Raw genomic sequence first — 27,173 nt, 5'->3', positions numbered from 1 at the left:
TGTTCAGATGAGAAAGGACCAGATGGAGTCTGTTTAACAGATATCCTGTAGAGCACAGGTGTCAAACTCAAGGCCCGCGGGCCAAATGTGGCCCGCCGCGTCATTTTATGTGGCCCGCAAGAGCTTAAAAAACCAAATTGTCAAAAAAAAAAAAAGTAAAAGTGAGCAAAAACTACATTTCCCACAATTATGTTACCCGCGAAGTGACGGCATATCGACACTGCAGTGTTTCCATATCAATGCGATTTTCCCAATAAGTGTAATTAAGAAATACAAATAATGATTCCAAAATGTCCAGGAAGAGAAACATCGATGCAGATAGAAGGGTGTTTCAAAAAAGATGGGAAAGCGATGTTTGCGCTTCAAGGAGAAAAACGGGTATGAAGCGGTGGCGGTTGTCAAAGGGTACAATATACGTCGGCATTTTGCGACCAAACACGGAGTTAGGTATGTCCAAATTAGCCATCAAGAAAAACGACAAATTGTCAAAGAATTAAAAAGCAAACTGCGATCGCAACAGAATGTGTTCACCACAAACAAAACTGCAGTAAAAGCTGCTTTGTTGTGGCTAAAAAAATCGCAGTGCTTCAGTCTTTTTCAGAGGGGGCATTTTTGAAGCACAATCGCTATTTTCACAGTAATTTGATATTTAAAGTTTTGAACAAAGTAAATGTGATATATTTGATACATTTTTTAATTCACTTAGATAGTTTGATCGTTGATTGATGGAGTAATGTGGGTTTCATAACCTAACAAATTTAAAGGATTTATGTTATAATAACAGCAACAAGCAAACATTTTTTACATTTACGCAAATATATCTGTAATATTTGTAACTTAAATAAGTAATAAATTCAGAGGTATTTAACATTAAGGAGTAGGTACATTTATAAGTTACATATGGCCCTCCGTGGGTAACGATTATGCTGATGTGGCCCGCAGTGAAAATGAGTTTGACACCCCTGCTGTAGAGGGTCCAATGGAGGAGTAGCTCCATCTTGATGTGCTTCATGAAAAGGACTTCCTGATGATATATGTGAGTGCGATGGGACGATAGTCATTGAAGAAGGACACGGAGGTGCTGCCAAAGTGTATGTTGATGTCCATGAGAACATCAGCCAGACCTTTTAAGCACTCTAGCTGTCTTCTGTGAGATGACTCAGCACAGTTTGTCCATGGTTAGGCACAGCACCTATCACTGGGAGCAGCAGTGGTCTTTCTTGCCATGTTCTCTGATTCAAATCATGCATATAACCATGCACAGAAGTCATTCAGTGCATCTATTTGGAAAGGAGAATTAAACAGCATTAAGAGTTTAATGCTAAAGATTAATGTCTTCAACCTTAATCAAACTTAATCAAACTTAATTTGTAGTAAGTGAAGCAAGCAAGTGCATATTCACCGGATCTCATATCAATGTACTAAGAAAACTTTAAAATAATTAAATCAAGCATTAAATCCATTTCTATGCCTAACCTTAAACGTTTCTAATTTTTCTTTCAAGTTGTGTGCAACATAATTGCTATAGAAAATTATTTTTTTAGCACGTAAAAACTTTTCTGTGACAGAACCTCCACAATGATGTCTTCCACTTTGATGCCACATTGATAATGCAGCTGTTTTGTGGATGAGGTGAAAGTAGTCTGGGTGATGCAAAAATATCCAGCAAATAGTGTTCCTGTGGTCAGAAACTGGCCAGTGATGTAGAGTTAGAGCATGAATAACATAAATTATGCTTGACTGAAACAGTAGATAGTGTACATCTACCACGTGTAGCTACATCAAAGGCTCATTTAAATAGCATTATAATACACTTTATTCACAGAGAGAAACACACTTCACACACACACACACACACACACACACATACTGGTTTTTATGTTGGATGGGGACCAACTTTCTGGTCATCACTTGTGGGGACCACCCTTTCTAAAGGTTGTAGAGGTTTGAAAAAAATCAAGTACACCAACTAGTGGTTGTTAAGCGTATACACGGCTTGAAACTTCAGATTTGACGATGTAATGGTTGGACCGTGTCATATGGGGACTTGTGAAAAAACAATTTGACGTGGCTCATGGGGACCTAATTTACATATTTTTTGCATAATTTACACACTTCCTATTTGATTAGTGGGGACCTTGCAACAATAGGATCATTACTAATGACATATTTATACCAAGAATTAGATACTGTAGTAGTACATCATTAATAACTCAGTTTTTTAAATTTAGCTTAAGCCCTATCCGGACGGGATTAGTTTCTCAGGGGGTCCTGGGGTAATTTTCTCTTTTACGGGGGGTCCTCTGTGATTTTAATCCCGTCCGGAACGAGCATGTCCGTGTTTTTCTCAGACGTCCTCAGAGAAAATTACAGGCGGAATTACCTACTGTTTTTCGCTGTACTCCGTGGTCGTCTGGTAATTTTAGTCCCGTCCGGATCCACATGTCTGAGTTTATACATGCAGACATCACCTCGCGTTTAATAAAACAGCTATATGTCCACTGCCAAGCACCGTAGTTACACGTTGGGCGCGCGTTTTCACGGAGATCCACGTAAAGACAGCGGCGAGCGAAAATGGATTTACTGGATTTTTTAATGGATTTATTTTATTTTATTTAACGGATTTATTTAGCTATTTACATTCATTAGCGATTTTTTATAATGTGTTTTCTGTATTGGTTTAACAAAATAGCTTAACTTAAACGGAGATCTTAAATGCTGAACTGAACAGTAGTAAAGTTAAAAGTTAAAAAGGAATCATCAGAGTTGGCAGTGTGACATTATTAAACATGCTATCACGTGACAAGGCGATGTCATGTGACCGAGAAAGCCAAAAACTCGCGGGTCCTCCTGTTTTTTCAATTGCTGTCCGGATGCAAGAGTTTTATCACTGAGTACAAGGGTGAAATATTTTTCACAGACGTCCCCCTGAAAAACTAATCCCGTCCGGATAGGGCTTTTAGATTAGGTTTTTAGTTAATGTGCAAATGCACACCTCTAATCAGTCAGCCACCTAGCAGTTAAACACTACTATAATAAAACTACTAATTTAACACCATGACATTACACTTACAATTTAAATTGCAGTTTTAGTTCAACTTCATAAATAAATTCAACAAATCAAATAAAAAAAGAAACTCACATCAAGTTTAACTAAAAAAAGTTTTACTCAAAAAAAAAGTCACATGTTTCCTTTTTTTTGTTATTGGCAAAACTGAAACTGTTCAAATGAAAATAACCTTTATGAAAAATGCTAATCTTTTGATGGGACATGTCAAAATAAAATAAAAACTTCATACCATTTCACACTTCACACTACTTAAATTGTAATTTTCTTTTGTAGACTATAATATGATTATACACATAAAATTAACAATTCTGCCTGTTCCGGTTCTTTAGAGCTTCTGGTTCTGCTCTCAAACATTTCTCACAGTCACTCTTTGCTGGTACAATACAAGATTTGATTAACCGATTCATGTGGCTTTCCACTGCCTTCCACTGCCTGTTGCTGCCAGGGTGTTTTCTTCTAGACAGCTTTGCCCTAAAGTGGTCAGAAAAACAGATTTGAAACTGAAATGATTAGGAAGAGTGTGCTGGAATTTCCATCTTATATTAGTATATTCATAATTTGCTACTAAACAATATAATAATAACAATTTGCTGTTAAACATTTTTTTTAAACCTCATAAGCACCTCATTTGTGTTTTTGCCACTTTTTTGCCACAGTTTTGTAACAAAACACTCAAACCTGGGACTGATGGAAACATCTAAAAAAGAGAAATGTCATGGCAAAAAACACATTTTGTCAGGCCTGTGAAGAAACAACACTTGGACACAGGAAAGTGAAAAAGAGAAAATAAGAAATACTTTATTGCAACCACACAGGGTACCAACAAAGGAGTTGCCTCAAGAACAACTGGCTTGCTCCTCTTTGTAGTCCCTTTTATCCTCATCCAAAAAGTGAAAGTGACCAATCATATCACTTTGTTTTTAGTCTACACCTTTTCTGAGAGTTTCCATTATATAACCTATTGGGTTTACCATTGTCCTTAAATGTGATGCCACCTTTTTTGGAAAACATAGGACCTCCCATAAGCCTTATTGGCTTCTTAGGGTCCATCCTTTAAGCTTCATTGGTTATGGGTATCCCCCCTTCACACACTGGGATATGTATATGTATGATATATATTACGCCCATCTCCATATACAGTAGCATATGGGCTTTTCCTAGAAAAAACCCAAGATTTATGACCATTACATCATACACTGCTAAGAAAATGTCTGGTTTAAGAGCTCACATGGTTATTGTGATTTAATGGTTGGTTTAATGAGCAGAGCAATTGAGAGATTTGCAACTTGTTGAGGAAAAAAGTATGAATGGGATACTGGCATCTGCCTTTCATTTCTCTCAGGAGGAGGCAGTGTCTCTACTGCAAATGATTCTATACAAATATTTTTTACAAAGACATTTCATATGTACTGTAATGCTGAATACACAATTGGTGCATCACTGGAATTAATCAGTGCATTAACTTGTAACATTTGTAAAAATAGAATGAGGAAAAAGTTTACTGTACATAAGATCTATATATTACTGAACTGTTGAATTTATGTATATTTGTCACGTTATGGTCCTCGACCCCTCCCTTTTGGGCGTGTGTTTATGTTGTCTGCGTCTACTCGTCTGCATCTGTGGATCTCCGTGGGTGTGGTTACGTCTTGTGATCATCCGTCTCACCTGTGGCTCATCTCGTCATCACGTGGGGTGTATGTGGTTTGTCTATTTATTGTGCGTTCGCGCAGTGTCCTGTGCTCATTGTTGTTTGAGTCTACGTGTCGCTAGATGTGTGTGGTATACGTGCGCTGTCTGCACTTTTTGTGAATAAACGTAACGTTCGTGCAAAAGGAAATAGGACTCCGTGCCTCGTCCTTGCCTGTGCACCCAACGTCACAGAACAACGAGCCGAAGATGCCAGCCTATGCCACCAGGGCCAAGAAGGGGAAGAGGCCCAGCAGGCACCACCACGCCTCTTCCCCTGCCCAGCATCGCAAGGCCACGGTGACTCCCGAGATGATGCAGCAGGACCCTGTATGTGCGCTCATGCTGCATCAGGCTCAGGAGACCTCCACCGTGGAGATGGCGGACTATTATCGCGAAGCCGCAGAACGGATGTGGAGGGAGCGACACCCCTCTCCTTCCCGAGACCTCTCGCCACTGAGGTTGGGTGTCGCCGAGCTCTGCTCTACCACTAAGACCCCGGAGAGTGAGCTCGAGGACGAGGAATCGGAAGGCGAGGAGGAGGAAGAAGGCGAGGACTATCCCCCCTTCGTGTGCTCCGCCCCCACCGTAGATTACGGTGAGGAGGAAGAAGAGGAGGAGGACCATCCTCTTTCCGTGTGCTCGGGTGGCTCAGAGTGCATGGACAGTGAGCTATACATGGAGGAGGAAGAGAGTCCGCCCCCCTCGGAGCACTCCGCCGGGACCGTGAAGGGGAGGAACAGTCCTGAGGTGGGCGTTTCCCCTGAATACTTTGAGGCAAGCGCTATGGACTACTCCCGGGGTGAGAGCCCGGTAGAGCCCATGAGCTGGTGCCTTGGCAGTGAGGGGGAGATGGAGATCGAGGACAACGTCCCCACTGCCAGGTCCGGAGGGCGGTCACCAGGAGAAGGGGAGATGCCCTGGAGTGGTTCACGAGAGAGAGAGAGAGAGAGAGAGAGAGAGAGGGTCGGCTGAACTACCATGCGGCATGCCCCCCAAGGGCTCCCAAAGAAGCCAGTAGCGTGCTCACAGAGAGGGCTGCAGGAGTATCCGCCAGCCACACCGCACCCAGTGGAGGGTTTGCAGCGAGGGTGGGGAGAAGACCGCCCACCGCAGCGCCTGCAGCTCCTGGGTTCTCCCCACTGGCAGCTCTCCTCCAGGTGCGAAGCCTGGCTCTGTTTACATGTCTGTCTGTCCTTGTGTTCGTGTTTATCCCCGTGTGTTTACCGAATCCCCTTTTCCCTCTCGTGCCTCTGTGTGTGAATGTTCCTGTTTGTGTGTTCGTGAATGTCCCAGTGTGTCTGTCTAACGTGTTTTCCCTGGTCTTCCCAGGGAGGGTGTTCTAGGCTGTTCGTGGCGGACTCTACACCGAGGGTGGTCATCTCCCAGACGCAGGACTGAGCGCTTCAGATCCGCCCATCGACGTGGGTTCGAGGCATTTAGTCCTGTTGGCACCCCGGGACGGGTAGTGCCCTTGGTGGGGGAGTCTGTCACGTTACGGTCCCCGACCCCTCCCTTTTGGGCGTGTGTTTATGTTGTCTGCGTCTACTCGTCTGCGTCTGTGGATCTCCGTGGGTGCGGTTACGTCTAGTGTTCATCTGTCTCACCTGTGGCTCGTCTCGTCATCACGTGAGGTGTATGTGGTTTGTCTATTTAATGTGCGTTCGCGCAGTGTCCTGTGCTCGTCGTTGTTTGAGTCTACGTGTCGCTAGATGTGTGTGTGTTATTTTGTTATTGACATTGTACCTTCCAGTCAATAAATATGTATGCCCCTAATGATATGCACATTCTATGTACACACAATGTAATGACAAGAAATGATCCCACAAACTGTCTCCCATACAGACATTAGGTAGCTATTTATCTAACAAACTACATAGTGCTGAAACTCTTTTACACGCTGGGACTTCACTGAAAGCAAGAAAGTTAAAATAGTACAAAAGATGTAGTACTTCAAAAGTACATGTAAATCCATACATACCATCAACAGCAGAAGAAGAGATGACTATGGTGTAATTTATGTTGACTGACTTGTTCTTCTGTTCCATTGACATTAGATGTAATGATGCTGTGACTGTCAAAGGTCATATTGTCTGAAGTTGTGGTGTCACAGACAGGAAATCTCATTGAGGCAGAAACATCTAGCACAGGGGTAATCAACTATATTGTTCCGCGGGCCAAATTTGGCAGATAGCTCTGACCAGCGGTCCGGGGGACGGGATGGGGGGTGGCGAACGTAAGTTGTTGTGTGGGGGGTTTGGCGAACGTAACACTCGTGACGGAGTGTTTTTTTCAATAGAGCTGAAATAAATGCTCCGGTTTAAAATTAATTCTCCCGTCAAAATTAAGAAATATTTTTAACAATTTATTCTGGGTCCGGATGGGATGGCATTTGGGTCCGTATCCAGTTAATCAGGAATGAGATTGGGTCCGGACAGGACTGCGTTCGGGTCCGGATCCGGACCGCGGTCCGCCTGTTGGTGACCTCTGATCTAGCATATTAACAGACTGATGTTTTGTCCTTGGTCTGAGTACAGTGCTGGTTTCACTGTCATTTTCAGAAGTGGTATCTGCAATATAATCTTCTGCACTCTCTGATGAAGTGTCAAATGATTCACCAGTCTTCCGAGATCCACATCTTCCATCTAAAAAAGGAATATGTAATATGCTTATAATAAAGTAAATTGCAGAGATGTAAAAACTGATCAGTATATTGAACAAGTCTGAAAGCACAACATTTCACATTATTATGTTCATTATTATTCATTATTCATCATTCATTATTGTTACTACATTATTATGAACTGAATAGTTTTAGATTTTACATTGTAGTCAGACCTGACAAGTACTGTTCTCTTGTCATTTAGAGACCATATGTCATTTAGAGGCTCTTGTCATTTAAAGAACATAATCCAATGAATAATTGACAAAAAATAATTTAACTAAGTTTGTTTCCCACGTAATCGCAACGTACCATGATACTTTTCTTTCTTCTTAATCTTGGAATAAAAATCTCATTGTCATTTTGAAACTCTGTTGCAATCTATAAATAAAAGCAATAGAAACATGGTATTGAATGTTTCACATGAAATTAAACAAAAACAGCTGAACAGACTTTTGAAAAAAGACTTAAACACTTCATGTTCATGATAAAACACAATATTACAGTTCCTTGTGTGAGCCAGTTAAGTCTAAATTTTTTTTCGTACAATTCTTCAGAATGTTACTCTGATGCATATGGTGCACAGCATGTAAGTAGACTGAAAAATATTCCTCTACCTCTTCAAAATGTAATTTTTCCCAGCACACAGATTCTACTCAGTTAATGAAAGGGGATTTTATGAAATCTTAAAGAAAAAAAGATTGCCTGCCCAACCAAATACTACCTGTGCTCACACATCTTGAATACATGAGGTTTGGTGGGAACAATTCACACACAGTATTATAGTTCCTAGTGGGGACCCGTTTTGTCCAATGTTTCTACACACTTCAGTGTAGAAAGTGTGCTGTGGGGACATCGTGAGTGTCCAGAAAAGAGTGATAATTAACCAAGAAAAAAATCCCTGTGAAAAAACATTCTGCCCTAAATATATGCAAATACACCAATCACTTGTTCAGATGAGAACAAAATTCTAATTCATAATATATTTCAGCCTGCCCAACCAAATTCTGCCTGCATTCACACATCTTGAATACATCAGGCTTTGTGGGGACATTTCACACAAAGTATTACAGTTCCTTGTGGGGACTCGTTTTGCCCAATTTTTCAACACAGTTTCCACAGAGATTTACACTTTCTACTGCAGTGTAGAACGTGTGTTGTGGGGACGCCGTCAGTGTCTAGAAAAGAGTGATAATTAACCAAGAAAGAAATCACTGTGAAGGTTAAATTCTGCCCTAAACATCCCTCTACTGCCACACTTGAAGATGCATTACATTCAAATGTTTGGTGTAATGATTTATACTAAATTACCACCATAAAAGTCTTCCTTCATCCTTTTAAAGAACCTGAAACACAAAAATATGACAAAGAAAGACTGCAGAGTTAAACTTGAAGTGGCAAACACAATTTTACCTGTTCATAAGTGTTGATTGGGTGAGCGCAATCATCGTTCTGGTTCTTTGGAAGGAGGGAAGGATGCAAATTATTCATCATGAACCGTGATGCTGGTCATCTGAAAAACATATTGCACATGTACAACACTTTAGAATAGAAACTACACTATAAAATTGATATAAATGCTGCATAACATCTAAATAGATTGATCACTTGTTCAAATGAGAAAAAATCCTAATTCATAGTAAATTTCAGCCTGTCCAACCAAATTCTGCCTGCATTCACACATCTTGAATACATCAGGCTTTGTGGGGACATTTCACACAAGGTATTACAGTTCCTTGTGGGGACTCGTTTTGCCCAATTTTTCAACACAGTTTCCACACAGATTTACACTTTCTACTGCAGTGTAGAACGTGTGTTGTGGGGACGCCGTCAGTGTCTAGAAAAGAGTGATAATTAACCAAGAAAGAAATCCCTGTGAAGGTTAAATTCTGCCCTAAACATCCCTCTACTGCCACACTTGAAGATGCATTACATTCAAATGTTTGGTGTAATGATTTATACTAAATTACCACCACAAAAGTCTTCCTTCCTCCTCTTAAAGAACCTGGAACACAAAAATATGACAAAGAAAGACTGCAGAGTTAAACTTGAAGTGGCAAACACAATTTTACCTGTTCAGAAGTGTTGATTGGGTGAGAGCAATCATCGTTCTGGTTCTTTGGAAGGAGGGAAGGATGCAAATTATTCATCATGAACCGTGATGCTGGTCATCTGAAAAACACATAGCACATGTACAACACTTTAGAATAGGAAACTAAACTATAAAATTGATATAAATGCTGCATAACATCTAAATAGATTGATCACTTGTTCAAATGAGAAAAAATCCTAATTCATAGTAAATTTCATCCTGTCCAACCAAATTCTGCCTGCATTCACACATCTTGAATACATCAGGCTTTGTGGGGACATTTCACACAAGGTATTACAGTTCCTTGTGGGGACTCGTTTTGCCCAATTTTTCAACACAGTTTCCACAGAGATTTACACTTTCTACTGCAGTGTAGAACGTGTGTTGTGGGGACGCCGTCAGTGTCTAGAAAAGAGTGATAATTAACCAAGAAAGAAATCCCTGTGAAGGTTAAATTCTGCCCTAAACATCCCTCTACTGCCACACTTGAAGATGCATTACATTCAAATGTTTGGTGTAATGATTTATACTAAATTACCACCACAAAAGTCTTCCTTCATCCTTTTAAAGAACCTGAAACACAAAAATATGACAAAGAAAGACTGCAGAGTTAAACTTGAAGTGGCAAACACAATTTTACCTGTTCATAAGTGTTGATTGGGTGAGCGCAATCATCGTTTTGGTTCTTTGGAAGGAGGGAAGGATGCAAATTATTCATCATCAACCGTGATGCTGGTCATCTGAAAAACACATTGCATATGTACAACACTTTAGAATATGAAACTAAACTATAAATTTGATATAAATGCTGCATAACACGTAAATAGATTGATCACTTGTTCAAATGAGAAAAAATCCTAATTCATAGTAAATTTCAGCCTGTCCAACCAAATTCTGCCTGCATTCACACATCTTGAATACATCAGGCTTTGTGGGGACATTTCACACAAGGTATTACAGTTCCTTGTGGGGACTCGATTTGCCCAATTTTTCAACACAGTTTCCACAGAGATTTACACTTTCTACTGCAGTGTAGAACGTGTGTTGTGGGGACGCCGTCAGTGTCTAGAAAAGAGTGATAATTAACCAAGAAAGAAATCACTGTGAAGGTTAAATTCTGCCCTAAACATCCCTCTACTGCCACACTTGAAGATGCATTACATTCAAATGTTTGGTGTAATGATTTATACTAAATTACCACCACAAAAGTCTTCCTTCATCCTTTTAAAGAACCTGAAACACAAAAATATGACAAAGAAAGACTGCAGAGTTAAACTTGAAGTGGCAAACACAATTTTACCTGTTCATAAGTGTTATTGGGTGAGTGCAATCATCGTTCTGGTTCTTTGGAAGGAGGGAAGGATGCAAATTATTCATCATGAACCGTGATGCTGGTCATCTGAAAAACACATTGCACATGTACAACACTTTAGAATAGAAACTAAACTATAAAATTGATATAAATGCTGCATAACATCTAAATAGATTGATCACTTGTTCAAATGAGAAAAAATCCTAATTCATAGTAAATTTCAGCCTGTCCAACCAAATTCTGCCTGCATTCACACATCTTGAATACATCAGGCTTTGTGGGGACATTTCACACAAGGTATTACAGTTCCTTGTGGGGACTCGTTTTGCCCAATTTTTCAACACAGTTTCCACAGAGATTTACACTTTCTACTGCAGTGTAGAACGTGTGTTGTGGGGACGCCGTCAGTGTCTAGAAAAGAGTGATAATTAACCAAGAAAGAAATCCCTGTGAACGTTAAATTCTGCCCTAAACATCCCTCTACTGCCACACTTGAAGATGCATTACATTCAAATGTTTGGTGTAATGATTTATACTAAATTACCACCACAAAAGTCTTCCTTCATCCTTTTAAAGAACCTGAAACACAAAAATATGACAAAGAAAGACTGCAGAGTTAAACTTGAAGTGGCAAACACAATTTTACCTGTTCATAAGTGTTGATTGGGTGAGCGCAATCATCGTTTTGGTTCTTTGGAAGGAGGGAAGGATGCAAATTATTCATCATCAACCGTGATGCTGGTCATCTGAAAAACAGATTGCATATGTACAACACTTTAGAATATGAAACTAAACTATAAATTTGATATAAATGCTGCATAACACGTAAATAGATTGATCACTTGTTCAAATGAGAAAAAATCCTAATTCATAGTAAATTTCAGCCTGTCCAACCAAATTCTGCCTGCATTCACACATCTTGAATACATCAGGCTTTGTGGGGACATTTCACACAAGGTATTACAGTTCCTTGTGGGGACTCGATTTGCCCAATTTTTCAACACAGTTTCCACACAGATTTACACTTTCTACTGCAGTGTAGAACGTGTGTTGTGGGGACGCCGTCAGTGTCTAGAAAAGAGTGATAATTAACCAAGAAAGAAATCACTGTGAAGGTTAAATTCTGCCCTAAACATCCCTCTACTGCCACACTTGAAGATGCATTACATTCAAATGTTTGGTGTAATGATTTATACTAAATTACCACCACAAAAGTCTTCCTTCATCCTTTTAAAGAACCTGAAACACAAAAATATGACAAAGAAAGACTGCAGAGTTAAACTTGAAGTGGCAAACACAATTTTACCTGTTCATAAGTGTTATTGGGTGAGTGCAATCATCGTTCTGGTTCTTTGGAAGGAGGGAAGGATGCAAATTATTCATCATGAACCGTGATGCTGGTCATCTGAAAAACACATTGCACATGTACAACACTTTAGAATAGAAACTAAACTATAAAATTGATATAAATGCTGCATAACATCTAAATAGATTGATCACTTGTTCAAATGAGAAAAAATCCTAATTCATAGTAAATTTCAGCCTGTCCAACCAAATTCTGCCTGCATTCACACATCTTGAATACATCAGGCTTTGTGGGGACATTTCACACAAGGTATTACAGTTCCTTGTGGGGACTCGTTTTGCCCAATTTTTCAACACAGTTTCCACAGAGATTTACACGTTCTACTGCAGTGTAGAACGTGTGTTGTGGGGACGCCGTCAGTGTCCAGAAAAGAGTGATAATTAACCAAGAAAGAAATCACTGTGAAGGTTAAATTTTGCCCTAAACATCCCTCTACTGCCACACTTGAAGATGCATTACATTCAAATGTTTGGTGTAATGATTTATACTAAATTGCCACCACAAAAGTCTTCCTTCATCCTTTTAAAGAACCTGAAACACAAAAATATGACAAAGAAAGACTGCAGAGTTAAACTTGAAGTGGCAAACACAATTTTACCTGTTCATAAGTGTTGATTGGGTGAGCGCAATCATCGTTCTGGTTCTTTGGAAGGAGGGAAGGATGCAAATTATTCATCAACCGTCATGCTGGTCATCTGAAAAACACATTGCATATGTACAACACTTTAGAATAGGAAACTAAACTATAAATTTGATATAAATGCTGCATAACATGTAAATAGATTGATCACTTGTTCAAATGAGAAAAAAATCCTAATTCATAGGTATATATTTCAGCCTATCCAACCAAATTCTGCCTGCATTTTAGAATATTATGTAAGCAAATGGTATTAAGTATTGAATCCAAATGGTCAAATTGATATTAATGGTACATAAAATGACCACTTGTTTAGACAAAAAATTTTAACAGCTTCTATTGACACTCAATGAAGGTGTGCTTCCTGAATAAAGATATTCAGGAAGATATATGGATGTAGTCCATTCAACTACAATCCTGTTATTTTCTACAACACTGAGCTATTTCGTATACTGTGTACTGTGCAACATACTTGGGTTGTCCATGGATGGTCTTCACCTCCATAGTCATCACTCCACAGGTGATTTCTTTTCCTTCTTTGTTATCATTAAGAGCAAACAAACAAAGGTGCGGGTTTCAATTAACATCGTCTTTTTCATCCTATAGTTTGGATATCTGTGCCATCAAAATGACCCGTCTTTTTCAGAGGAATCAATACATAAAGAAAAAAAGAGAAATACCAATATGAAAATATTTCCACAAAATCAAAGTTTAAATGTTCATCAATTATTGATTGTGTTAGTTGTTAACTACCTTTTATTTCATTGATGTGCTTCACCTCTAATTTGCATGAATTTTCATTTCGTTGATGTGCTTCACCATAATTTTGTCAGTCTTTGAACTAAAGCGATGAAATGGCATGCTCAAGGGGGCCATTTAAAACTGTAGAGAGAAATTTCAGCAAAACTTGGTTTGTATTGGATTCAGATACAATTTGGGACTTTGAACTTATTAGCTATATGATTATACAATCAAAAGCAAAGGAACTGGATATTTATGACTTCTCATTCTCTTAGACTAGTATCGCCACTGAAAATCCTTTGAATAGACGAGACTCAAATATAAATCAAATTAGTCAACTTAATATTGTGAGCTATTTAAAAAAATGTTGTAGCCTATAACTTCATATGGGTTGCTCACTTCACATGATGTAAACACACACCTTTTCTTTTTACTCTGTACTATGTCCATGGCATAGTCTATACACTATACAGTATGGTATTGTCCAGTGCTTGTCTTAACAGGGTTACTAACTACCAAACATAAAGGTGGTGTTTGCCACTGAAAGAGGTAGAGCACATAGCAAAGTCATGGTCCTGTGATAGGGAACTGATCTTGTGACCAGAGGGTCCTGGGTTCAATTCCCAGGCCTGAGGCCATGACTGAGGTGCCCTTGAGCAAGGCACCTAACCCCAACTGCTTCCTGGGCGCAGGGCTAGGGCTGCCTACCACTCTGGGCATGTGTGCACCACAGCCCCTTAGTAATCACTAGTGTGTGTGTGTGTGTGTGTGTGTATTCTAACTGCACAGATGGGTAAAAAGCGAAGGACAAATTTCGATTGTGGTGAAAAATCACAATTGACAAATATGGAACATTTACATTTTTACATTTACATTACACTTACACAGTTACCACTCAAATGATGCAGTAAACCTCCCTGCAGTTTATATTAAGTTAGCTCAATGTCTAAACTGTTTTACTCATTGTTTTAGGAACATTGACTAGCCAAATCATGTCCAGGTTTTATATTCCCTGGCTGTGACTGTATGCATGCTATAATTCTCAATATCTCACAATCACTCTATAAATATAGCATTTCATTGTTATTAGAATTTACGTGTACTACATTGTGGTGTATAGATAGACAAATATAGATAGATAGATAGATAGATAGATAGATAGATAGATAGATAGATAGAGAGGTAGTATAAGAAATGTACAAAGAGCAAGATTCAAGCCTGCTGTTTAGATCACAAACAAGCAGAAACACAAATGCTTCTATCAAATGTTTCTAACACAAATATAGATAGAGATAGATAGATAGATAGATAGATAGATAGATAGAGAGGTAGTATAAGAAATGTACAAAGAGCAAGATTCAAGCCTGCTGTTTAGATCACAAGCAGAAACACAAATGCTTCTATCAAATGTTTCTAACACAAATATAGATAGAAAGATAGATAGATAGATAGATAGATAGATAGATAGATAGATAGATAGATAGATATAGTATAAGAAATGTACAAAGAGCAAGATTCAAGCCTGCTGTTTAGATCACAAACAAGCAGAAACACAAATATCTCTATCAAATGCTTCTAACACAAAGATAGATAGATAGATAGATAGATAGATAGATAGATAGATAGATAGATAGAGAGGTAGTATAAGAAATGTACAAAGAGCAAGATTCAAGCCTGCTGTTTAGATCACAAACAAGCAGAAACACAAATGCTTCTATCAAATGCTTCTAACACAAATATAGATAGATAGATAGATAGATAGTATAAGAAATGTACAATGAGCAAGATTCAAGTGCTTTGATGCTCCTACATGAGAAAGTAAGGTGTACTTGATGTTTTAGAAAGCAAATTAGCAACGGCATCATAATGCTAATTTCCGCTAGCAAGTCTATGGGATTTCCCATATAACATTAGCATCAAGCTAATCGTGCCATATAATTTCTTTGCTAATTACACGGAAACAGAAAGTGTTCGATTACTACAAATATTATATAGTGGGCTACATGGACTAGGAGGACTAGTGTTAAGAAGAGTTTGCATAAAGTTCATTCTGAATTGTGACTAACACTAGCTAACTGGAGAAAAATATAGCTACATTAGCTAACCTAGCTAGCATAACAGATAGATAAAAAAGTCTAGCTTATGTAACCAGCTATGTAGTCTATCTAGTTAATGTTAGCTAGCTTTCTCCCAATTGAGGAAACTTAGCATAAAGTTCACTCTGAATTGTGACTAACTGGAGAAAAACAGTAAAACATTCAAGGCCTACATTCAGCCTACATATCCTGCAAATGCATTAGCCTAATTTAATGGATGAACACTGGTAATAGCAATTTGTCATACAAATATGCTTACCTGTTGTACCTTTGCTCCTCTGAGTTCTTAGCTCCTCAGCTGGCATCTCTTGCAAATAATATTCTTTCTTGTTCGTCAGGTAGATTGCTGTTTTTAACACTGTAAATGTCCGCTTGTGGCTGAAATCATTCCTCATGAGGACCACACAAGGAATGGCGGTACATAACCATATTTGGAAAAAGTGGGCGGTACACTACCATATTTGGAACATGTGTGTGTGTGGAGCAGGAAGTGCAGTACCAGGCAGAAACTAAAGGGGGCGAAACTGAGCACTCCACACACACACACACTGACTGGTTAACATGTGGTATGGGCTTTTTCTAAAAAACCCATAGGCATATTCAGAATAGTACCTGTATTCATTTAAAAGGGTTTCCCTTATGGGGACCTGATTTTTGGTCCCCATACTGCAAGAGGTCCCCATGACGTGACTGTGTAAACAGATTGTTGTCCCCACAACGTGATGAATACCAACACACACACACACACACACACACACACACACACACACACACACACACACACACACACACACACACACACAGCAAAACTAACTGTTAATAGTGAATGTTGAGTATTTTATTGCAGGCAACACATCAAATTTCTTCCATTGCTGTCAATAAGAAACAGACTATAAAAAAGAATGCTAGGCCAAATTCAGTTAAAAAAAAGGAGACAATGGAAAATGAATTGAAAGTAGATCAGGTCTGCTAAGTGCCTACAGCAGAACATCGAGTCATCAGCGGGACGTTGTCCTGCCACCGTGCGGCACGTTCATTCCCCAGATTGTGTAATCTTACGTAGGAACATGCACAAAACACTTACTCTTAATTAGCCTGCCATCTGGGCAGATTTTCATCATAAAAATAAACCTCTAACATTATATAACATACTGTACATTCAGCTGTCAATGTCAAAACCGATAGTTTACAGTATTTAACCCTTTTGGAAGCAACGGAAATGTGATTTAATGCCTTACCATCTGTTGTATGAACAATCTGTTTTATAATCCACATAGAAAGCATGGATTATTGCAAAAGTAAGACATGTTACAGTTGACTTTAAAGAGCAACTTTGAAATCAGTAATGTGCTCCTGACAGCTGTGTAACAATATCCACCTCTGAACTTACTGTGAAAAGTTTCAGGGTGGTGTCAAAGTAATTGTTTGCTGTTGTGGAAACCCCCCCCCCCCCCCCCCTCAGTAATACACCTAATACACTAGCAGCATCTTAAAATGAGCAACCAAATAACTGAAGTGGTTTTTTGGTACACAAGCTGACAGCGAAAGCCTTGAGGTCTTCTTGCTGTTCTCTTTGGTTCTTCTTACAATGTCGGTGATCCATTCTCTGGAAGTTTTAGCAAATTGGTTCTAATGCAGGTTGCAATTTTCTCACATTACATTTGGCTTAGGGAGAAACGTGTAGAGCGTGTCTAGGATATTATGCGATCTTATAAGTGTCAAGATCTTGGTGCAGAAGGGATAGGTCAAGATTTATTTCTTAATGATAAATTGGGCGTAAGTGGTACAATTCTGGCTGGACTGAAAGATATTGTCAAAGTAGTTCTCTTTGTTCACCAGTGTCTGTTTATTTGAAAGGCCAACCCAAAAAGGACACAGCGAATGAGCAATTAGGGGAACAATCTACCACTGGTGCAAAATTCTGGTTCTTTCTCTAGAGTAATGTGAGTTTAGCAAGCCCCAACGTTGCCTTACCAGGAAAAGTCATTCCCATTGTACAGTAGGAATAAGGTCCCTGTTCACTCAGAAAGTATTTTTGTCCTGTCTCAGTCTCTGTACCTGTGATTTTGTTTTTCATTCCTATCTCTCTAGCAATATTTGTTACAATGTTTTTCAGTTTCTGTCCCTGTTCCTTGTCCTCCCTCAGTGTAATGTCCCCTCAATCCAGGATAATGGCGTCCAATCACTTGTCTAATCACCCATCCCTGGTTTTGGCCCTATTTGTGCTCCGGGTCCCTTCTTCTATAGAGCTGCTGTTGTTGAGGGACTCTGCCCCAGTGCCCCCCCCCACCAATCATCACTGTTTATCTGGGTTTAGTTCTTTTGTTCCACGTGTATTATATTCTCACAGGCACACACACTACGACCATTCTGCTTTCAAAATGAAATATTCAACACTTCAAACTCCTGATATCTGTATTTACTGGAAATCAAAACTGCGACAACAATGACTATGATACATCAATCCTGTAGTAATGTTTGCACAATGTTTGTGCACAGTTTGAAAAATTGAACACTGCACATTTATTTCAAGACTTTGAGAGTAAGGACAGAGGTACACTTCATATTGATTTGGCAAAGCTAATATTTCTCTTTGCTGGAACATTTAAGAAAATCTTAATTCTTGTATCAGTCTTCTTTCTTATTGTCTTTTCTGCTGACTGGTCTCAGTCACGATCAATCTCCCCAGTTTATGGTGACATGCATGGTCATGCATAATAGTAATAATTCAGTCTATTCTTGATGATGTAATCTGAAGAAAATCACTCTTTACCATGGAGTACTACTTTCAAAACTTTAATTACTTTATTTTCTTGATGCTTACAGCCAGTTCCAATGCTGCATAAAAAAAACAGAATAGAATGTCAAATATACAACAAAGAAAAATATCCTGCCATCAGACACATCAGAAGAACTTTAACATCCTTGAATGTAAATGCCAAATTTTGTACAATTTTACTAAATTACACCCACTTTACTTTCCAGCTGCTTAGAGGGAAAAACCGACATTGATTGATTGCTGAAAACTCCTTTGCCTTGGTCTTTTCTAAAACGATACAGTGGAAGAAATTAAAGTAAATATCTGATCAGGAGTTCGGTCCTTGGTACTCTTTCTTTGGAGCAATTGCAGTAGAACACAGAGACCGTTTGGGAATGATTTATCAAACCTAGGGCCATTAACCCTCCACCCTAACCAGGAAGTATCTTCACTCTATTGTGAAGCGATATAATAGACTTGTTGATTGGCTTTGATCTCTGGCTTACATAAGCCTTGTCTGCAATGCAGAAATCAGTGCTGTCTAAAGGCCAAGGATGGTTTCGTGTAATACCATAACATCAGAGGGAATAATTAGCTTTTTGCTTGACCTTTATATGTGGATGCACATAGGAGCCGTATCAGTGCTGAGCAAGTCCTTAGGAAGGTACTATTTCTTAGCCCTCGACATGACACTCCACCAGTTAAGAGCATATCCCAGCTTGGAATTTCTATTAAAAGATAAATCCCTGGGAGGGCTGATAAAGCAGGAAGCTGCAAAAGTGTCCCGGTCCGAGCTAATTGCTGCTTTGTTTTTCCGAAGGTTAAAAAATTCATAGCATGCAGGCTTCGTTATTGCTCCCAAGGATCCCATCATATATTTTCTTCCATTTTAGCAAAGAATTGCCATATTATTCACTGCCATATAAAGATATGTATGGATTCTCTGGAGACTCCTGCAGTGCTGTGGTTGTTGGGAAAATATCTCCCTTTCTTAATGTCACCATTATTCCCTTAACTGCCAAATGGCAGTGATATTTTGTGTGCCTCATTTCGACCGTACACACAAGTAACAAATGAGGTTCCCAATTTTGCTGAAATAACTTTAAAACAAAAACAGGTGAGTGGGTGGTGCGAGCCACAGTTATGTACCTGAAAGGTTGCAATCCACTGAACAGCTTCCCATAAAGCCTAGAGCTAAAGGAGGGTGACCCAGAATAAGAGAGAACGTCCCTGTCTAACAGGCTGCTGTAAGAAGAGAGAAATCCTCCCCATGGTGTAATGGATGATCGGATTTGAGCCCAGAATGTTTCATTATCAACGCCCTCTGAGCGAGAGCCCATGACAAAGATGACCGTGGAGGGGCAGAGATGAAAGACATAACTCACGAACGGCAACGCTGCCCAGGACACGGAGCTGAGAATGGCTGAACAGGCCTTGGCAAAGCTGCGTGGTTCTCTTTTCACAAGCTCTGAAGGGGATCGTCTGTATGTCACTCATACTTAGGGCATTTCTGTGAATTGTTAAGTCTCCACTAAACCTCGCTTGTTTTTCCGGGTAAGTTGGGTTCACCTTTGGCCTCAGAACTACAGTTCGTATGGTTGAGCAACGCCCGAACACTGCAGCCCAACAGGAGGTGACCAGAACAACACACAGAAACACACAGAGCATTGCTACCAGGCAGTGTGCCTATTTTACTATATATATATATATATATATATATATATATATATATATATATATATATATATATATATATATATATATATATATATATGTGTGTGTGTGTGTGTGTGTGTGTGTGTGTGTGTGTGAAGTACACAACAAAGTTTCCAGAGAAACAGAATGTGTTCTTCATCAGCTGTGCAAACAAAGTGCTTGTGAATTAGTAGGAGGAACTATAAATACATATTTGTATTTTTAAAATATGAATGTTTTATCAAGCAAACATTTAATTTAGTTTTTGTAACAACCTGTTTCCACTGGTTCTATTTGGTTTTAAACACTGTATCGTATTCAACACATGTCCAAAAGGACATCAGTCTCCAATGACACCACACAGGCATATGGTATGTTATCATGTTGAGGTGAGGGTGAGGCGAACAGTCTCACGTTGTGTAAGACAACATGTTGTGTAAACATAAACGTAATGTTTATTAGCAAAAGTAGCGCTTAGCGTTAGTAGAAATACTTGACACACTGACAAAGACGTGGACTAACACACACACTTAAATACTCAGACCTAAACAAGACACATAATGCATAACGTTGATGAGACAAGAGACAGGTGACACGAATGATGAAGGCACACACACAGACACACACATTCACAAATGGCAACTTACACACCAGCATAAACACACGTGGACAGCACGCACATAAACACAGGTACACGTGGACGAGGGCGGACTCAGGGGCTGCACCACGACATATGTATATTCTAATGCTGTGTCCAGTACGCATTAATATAAAATAAATATAAAGTATTAGATAAAGGATTGACATTGAGTGTATTGCCATACAACCATTCACAGTAAATTGGAATCATCTCACAGGACTGAAAAGTTATACTACAAAGAAAATGGTTTGATTGCACTCCACTTCTTATTAAGTTCGAGGCGGAGAAAGAGACATTTTAGACGCAGTTTATATTCAAATAATGAGGTTCCTTAGATTGCCTCTCATTGTACCTCTGATTATTGCGACTGAGATCAAAGACAGTTCAATTCATTGGACAGCAGTAAGACAAATGGAAGCATTTGTTAATTCATTTTGGTTGATTGCCTCATCATACGGCTATCATGGGCACTACTGCTCTAAAGCCCAAGTAGCTGTAGGAGAGGAGCAGAGTGACTGGTTAATACATGCGGATGGAACATCTTAAGAAAAATAAATAAATCCAGTATTACTTGATAACCAGTATTCAGAAGGATGAAGCAAGGAAGAATTTGTGTTAATTTCAAAGTGTGCTGTTCGGGAATCATTTCTCGGGCACCGAGTCTGCAGACTTGGCAGACGTTTTCGAGGCACTGCTGTTTTGTTGATAAGAACTCTGCCAGCTCCTCATTAGGTTGTTTGCCTTCAGCGATTCTGAAACAACAAAATTCACAAAATGAAAAACGTATGCAAGAGCGGTTTCAGTCAACGCGACGCCATTGCGTGCTGTTGATATTTCTTGATGTGTATGAATGAGCTAATATAAAAGGTTCTGCCAGTCAGTCTTGTATGATGTTTACGGTTCTGTGTTCCTTTGCTCTGCAGTCAGGCTAGAATCCTTTCAGCTACATAACAATTCAAAGTGGGAAGAATAAACGAGAGGCAGACAAGGACTGCTGCTAGGTGGGAAATGAAGTTTCCCAATTTGATAGTTATAAAAAGACAACCTCTTTTCTGACTTCAGCACATGACAAACTAAAGTACTAAGGTCATTTTACAGATTTCAGCAAATCTCCTATCTCATATCCTCACAAAGTCATGTGAGCCTTTGAGAAATGTGATATCCTTGAGCAGCCACCGCTGTTGTGCCATGGGAAGAGGAACTAAGCCATCGTTACCCACAGGAAAATAGCCAGTGGGCTCACCCTGCCTACAGATGTGGCATCGGCGGAGGTTCTGCTTATCTCGGTTATCTGGAGGCTCTTCTTGAGCACGGTCGCAGGCCTCAAGCCAAGCTTCACCAGGCCTCCACGCATTACTGTAGCAGAAGAACTCTGAGCCACTCTGGATACTGAGCTCAAGAGCACGGTTTCAGCACCCCTGGTGTGGACAGCGCTGGTCCATGCTGCTGGGGGGAGGAGCCCCAGCTGTATTCTCACTTCCTCAGCAGGGCATCTGCAAGGCAGTAGACACTCAGGCCCCTTCCAGCGTGGATATCGGAGACCCTGAACCTGAAAGGAGCCTCTGGAAGATGTCCTAATTCTCATCAACTTAGAAGCCTGACCTTCACAGCTTTATAATAAGCTGGAAATAAACTGTCCTATTTGCATATTCATTATACAGAGTTTGTGAGTTTGTACCATCTTAAAACTAATATGATATCCTGACCTGTAAGAAACATTTGCAGATTTACGACCTTGGCTGTGTACCCAGTCCCTGATTGCTCTGAATGTCCCTTTGTGCTTCCTGTCCTAAACATATAAGCTCCCTCATTAACTAGCGGATGAACAGGTGATAGTTGAGGCCAGGTGATAATGGAAACATGTTTGCTCTGTTACGCAGCATAAGGATTAAAGAGGAAAGTATGTCAAGATTCATCCAGTGGCCTTCAACACAGGCTTCCACACAGCGAACTGGAAACTTTCTCAAATAACAGCAGACTATTCCATCTGCAAATAGATCTACAATATCCTGACAGACAGGAAATGGCATTTACAGCTGGGACCGCGCTCCTCCGATTGCCTCCCTATCAGCTGTGGTGCACGTCCATGTTCCTCCTGGGACGGACCGCACCACAACCTGCCAGCGCCGATCGTCAATGGTGCAAATGAGAGATGCGTCGTTCGCTCCCACGTAGAGCCTCATCGCTCTCTGACGGAAGTTATTATTCATAAGCTTTGAAATCACCAAGATCAACTTCCTCATGAAAGTTCATAGAAGGATCTCCGGACTTACCCGTTGACTGTCTCATCCTGCAGTTTAAAGATGGATGAATCACACCGAATCATGTGCTGGATGCTTTTAATGTAGGCTGTGAGGCAAGGGTGTTTTTATTACTTCACTTTCATAGCTTAACTCTTATGAACGTGTCTGTCAGCAGCCATTAAAACCCATCACACTCATGGCAGGCCACATGTTGCATTTATAATACACAGTCCGACTGCTTTGGGGGGGGTGGGCTATCTAAACGGCAAGATGGATGAGATCATAAATGGATGTCTGAGAAAAATATTGCCAAAATAATAATTTCACACAGCTGCTGTAAAGCCATCATCAAGATTTGTCTTCCTTTTATCCAGTGTGGAATGGAGTTTTAGTTTGGCAAAGGAGACGGAGGCCTCAAGCTAATTGCCAAAATGCTTTTCATTACCAGTTGTTTCTGAGCCAGTCTAAATAAATAGATTTTTTGAGAACTGTTGATATTTTAACTTCAGCCCCGGATGTGTGCAAAATACATTTATGTTGGGTCATATCATTATCCGAAATGTTCCCAGTTATGTAAACATATATTTATATGTTTTATGTTTTCAGCTACGCAATTTGGTCCAAGTTACAGGATATACACATGTACACACATACAAACAGAAACAAGCCAGTTTTCTTGCACAATAACATCCGCGGATGACTATCACAGTCCCCACTCCACTCTCTTGTCACTTCTGTTATTCCATGTTTTTCAGCACAAACATTTTTTTAGGCATGAGGTCAGCACACCAGCGAATCAGTGTCTGCCCCATTCTTCTGGATACCAGGTAGTAAGTACTGAATATATTTACTACTTATGATTCATATTCAGGGAGGCTACAACTGGGACATGTTGTAGATCGGAGGAGTAAAATTGTAAACCACACGATAATCTGGGAAGATTATTATTTTAGACCAACCTGATTACGGGAGGTATTTTGTTAAGAAGCCCTAAAATCAACCCAATTATCGTAGAACGTGGATCAGGAATTAGATATACAGTAAATACTGCATATTGTTTTTTGGTTTGTAAATGCTAAGTGATTATCTAATTTAACCACATTTATCTCATCAGGATCAAAAAGAAATTAAATCAGATGAAATCCTGAGTGCAATATCATGGTTATACATAGTAAGTCTCTGAGAGTTTGATGCCTTTTCAATTAAGGCGAGGACCAGCCATTTTGTGCCTTCTAAGGCATCACGACTGGAGATCCAGATGCTATTCAGAGTTGTAAATAGTTTTCTCCGATGGAGTGGTAATATGGTAGAATCATTAAAAACACACAAATCCCATCAGAGCTCACCAAAGCCAGACATGTTCATTACGCTTGTGCCATTTACTGCCTTCCACAGCGCGAGATACAAATCTAGGATCAATGAAAGAAAGAAAATGCTTCCTTTTCTAGTCACATACGAGCTGATCTCATCTCCCCGGAGCAACTGGACCTGACAGTTTATATTTACGCTTATGGTAAAAACCAGGAACCCACTGATCAGATGAGGGATGTGTCTCTGGTTAGGACGTCTCTGGGCGATTTCAAGTAGTAATGAGACAATGTTAAATAAGTCAATGCTAAAGAAGTCAATGCTAAATATTTAACAGGTCAACTAAATAAGATAAAATCAGCAGCTCATTCTCGGGTTGTAATTGTGAGGTATAATTGTTATTAGTATAATCAATATTCTTGACTTCTGTCATGCCACATGTAATGAATATTGCTTAATAGGCCTTCTGAAAAAGACAAATTAAATTGATTTATTTATGTGTCTATATCAAATCACGGATTCGTGTAGGAGCAGAATGTGTGTCAGAATGTTTCACAGCAGAGGTTTCGTTTATAAAGGCGTCCTTTGGTAATACCTGTGTTCACCTGTACATGGTGTTTTGCAGAGATGAATGACAGAGGTGGGAGAGTCAGAGACTGGACGAGGCTGGTGTGAGTCAGGAGTGTGAGGAGTGTCAGGAGTGTCAGGAGTGTGAGGGCTTCCTCTCCGTCCCTGTGCTCCTCACTCTGCTGAACACACACCATCATTCCAGCACACAGCGCATCTGCTCAATGGTGCCTCCTACCAATTTAGTGGTGGAAATTGTTTTGTGTTTGTGTCCAAACCATACAGACCGTGGTGAGATTAGGCATAATGAGAAACACTGTGTGTGTGTGTGTGTGTGTGTGTGTGTGGTGTGTGTGTGTGTGTGTGTTTGTGTGTGCGCGTGTGTGTTTGTGTGCGCGCGTGTGTGTTTGTGCTGGGTGCGCAGAGAAGGTCATAGTAAAATACTGTGCATGTTTTTTCAACTTTTTCTGGACATCTTTCTGTGTGGAATACTAATAAGGCCCAATCAGTATTCTGGAAGTCTGTGTGGCCACTGATACTACGGTAGATCATATTCACCTTTAACACGGCTTCATGTTTCGAGGGCCATCAGAGACTCTCCTCCCGATGCCCAATCTGCCTGATCTGTTGCTGTGTCCTCCTCCAGGGCCGCGTTTTCTCAGACGCTACCCAGTGAAAATGCGATTATAGCGTTTAATCTTCCCTGGGATTTTCATTTGGTGGTTTACTATTGCCCCTCCGAACCCACCCTCATCTGTTCAGCCATGAGGACGGGGCCATTCCTCCTCTCAGTGTTGAGGAACTCCTCAGCAGGTTGAGGGAGGGCTGGAGAAGACCTGGACACTGGAAATGTTTCACCAGGTCACACCAAGCATCTGTGTTCATTTGGCACATTGTTCAGACATATGTACAGCTAAACTCCCTTGACTGGACAACCTTATTGTTCCCATTACGTTTAGCAGTGATTTCAGTGGTTCAGTGACTCAGTGGAACAGTTCAGCTTAAAGAGAGATATCTCAACAATAGATGTCGCTAAAGCTGTCAAGAATTTTTAATTAAACGTTAAACAACTAACTCCAGCCCCCCCGTTGTATCGCCGAGGATACAAAATACATGTGTAGAACAACAGATAAAAGAAAAGCTTTTAGAAAACTAGTAGACAAAGAATGAATAATGGCCTCACGTGTTTACTTTATTAGCATATTCACTGTTGAGAGTATTTCAGAAAAAAACATCCCAATGCAACAAAACTGCAGTGCAAAAATATTTAAAAAATACCCATACCACGGGTCAGCTCAATTACTCCTACCACAGCTCAAATACCCATACCACTGCTCAATTGCTGGAGATTTCTGGCTCCTTCCCCAAGAACCATGTGCTTCAGCTATAGGTGCTACTTGCCCTCACTGTGAGGGAGAGGTCTGTTTTGATTGATTCAGAAAGTGTGGGTCAATACTGCCTGGAGCATAAAAAATGATGGAAAACGCTTAATGTGCCTGCAATTTTGTTAGAGTGTCCATGACCTTCACTTTAGCCAATATGTCCTGACATGTGACGTGGATCAATGAGGGAGGAGAGTAGAGGGGAGGGGGAGGGGCAAGGTGAACTGAGTTGAGGAAGTCTGAGAGACGAATTTAACAGGAATGCTTTGATAATTCACATGCCACCTCCGACAGACTGCTTGCTTCATTCAAATGTGTTAAGCGTCTTCATTGTTGTACAGGAAAGACCCGGGAGTGTAATAATTAGGGTGCAAGCGATATCTTTTATTTCAAATTTTCGAGTCTGAACTGATGACATGAAGCCGCTCTTGGTTTAATCAAAACTGAACAGTGGAAATTATGACACTCGTGGGAAACCTAATTGTGCTAGATTACCTGTCATTGAAATATGTAGAGGTCCTCAATCACGAATGTGAATGAATACAATTTTAGAAAAGGGCTGAATGAATGATTTTGGATTCGTAACACACCAGAGAGAATACAGCAGGAGTCCTCCAAACTAATATTATTACATTTTTTGTGTGTTTCTCAAAATGTCTTAAGCGCGACCAAGCCGAGACGACATTAGAGCTCATCTCTTCTGTTTTGTTTGGCACAGTAAAGCAGTTGCCTATTTTAAAAGGTATCCGTCTCATCTGCGTATCGTTTTGGTGATTTGGCCACCTGAATGGGACTCTCGAAACCAATTTCTTTCCCTCTGATTTGTTATTCCTTTTGTTTATACCATCAAAATGAGTTTCAATCATGGATGAAAGGGAACGCATTCTAATTTGGCTTGCTAGACACTGGTAATGG

General features: G+C 39.9%; 2 long non-coding RNA genes across 2 annotated transcripts; both read right to left on the bottom strand.

Moving 5' to 3' along the window:
- Nucleotides 1-3,199: 3,199 nt before the first annotated feature.
- LOC143517332 (uncharacterized) lies at nucleotides 3,200-8,937 on the bottom strand. Its single transcript, XR_013131922.1, has 4 exons — nucleotides 8,835-8,937; nucleotides 7,734-7,802; nucleotides 6,741-7,404; nucleotides 3,200-3,541 (listed from the first exon to the last, which is right to left on the bottom strand). It is a non-coding gene; the product is annotated as an uncharacterized LOC143517332 (long non-coding RNA).
- Nucleotides 8,938-12,131: 3,194 nt separating this feature from the next.
- On the bottom strand, nucleotides 12,132-13,885 carry LOC143516274 (uncharacterized). Its single transcript, XR_013131637.1, has 4 exons — nucleotides 13,582-13,885; nucleotides 13,301-13,465; nucleotides 12,790-12,886; nucleotides 12,132-12,230 (listed from the first exon to the last, which is right to left on the bottom strand). It is a non-coding gene; the product is annotated as an uncharacterized LOC143516274 (long non-coding RNA).
- Between the last annotated feature and the right edge of the window lie 13,288 nt (nucleotides 13,886-27,173).

The sequence above is a fragment of the Brachyhypopomus gauderio genome, chromosome 6 (assembly GCF_052324685.1).
Source record: "Brachyhypopomus gauderio isolate BG-103 chromosome 6, BGAUD_0.2, whole genome shotgun sequence".
In the NCBI taxonomy this organism is placed as follows: Eukaryota; Metazoa; Chordata; class Actinopteri; order Gymnotiformes; family Hypopomidae; genus Brachyhypopomus; species Brachyhypopomus gauderio.
Note: the sequence above shows the minus strand (reverse complement) of the source record. Positions and strands in the feature narration are given on the sequence as shown.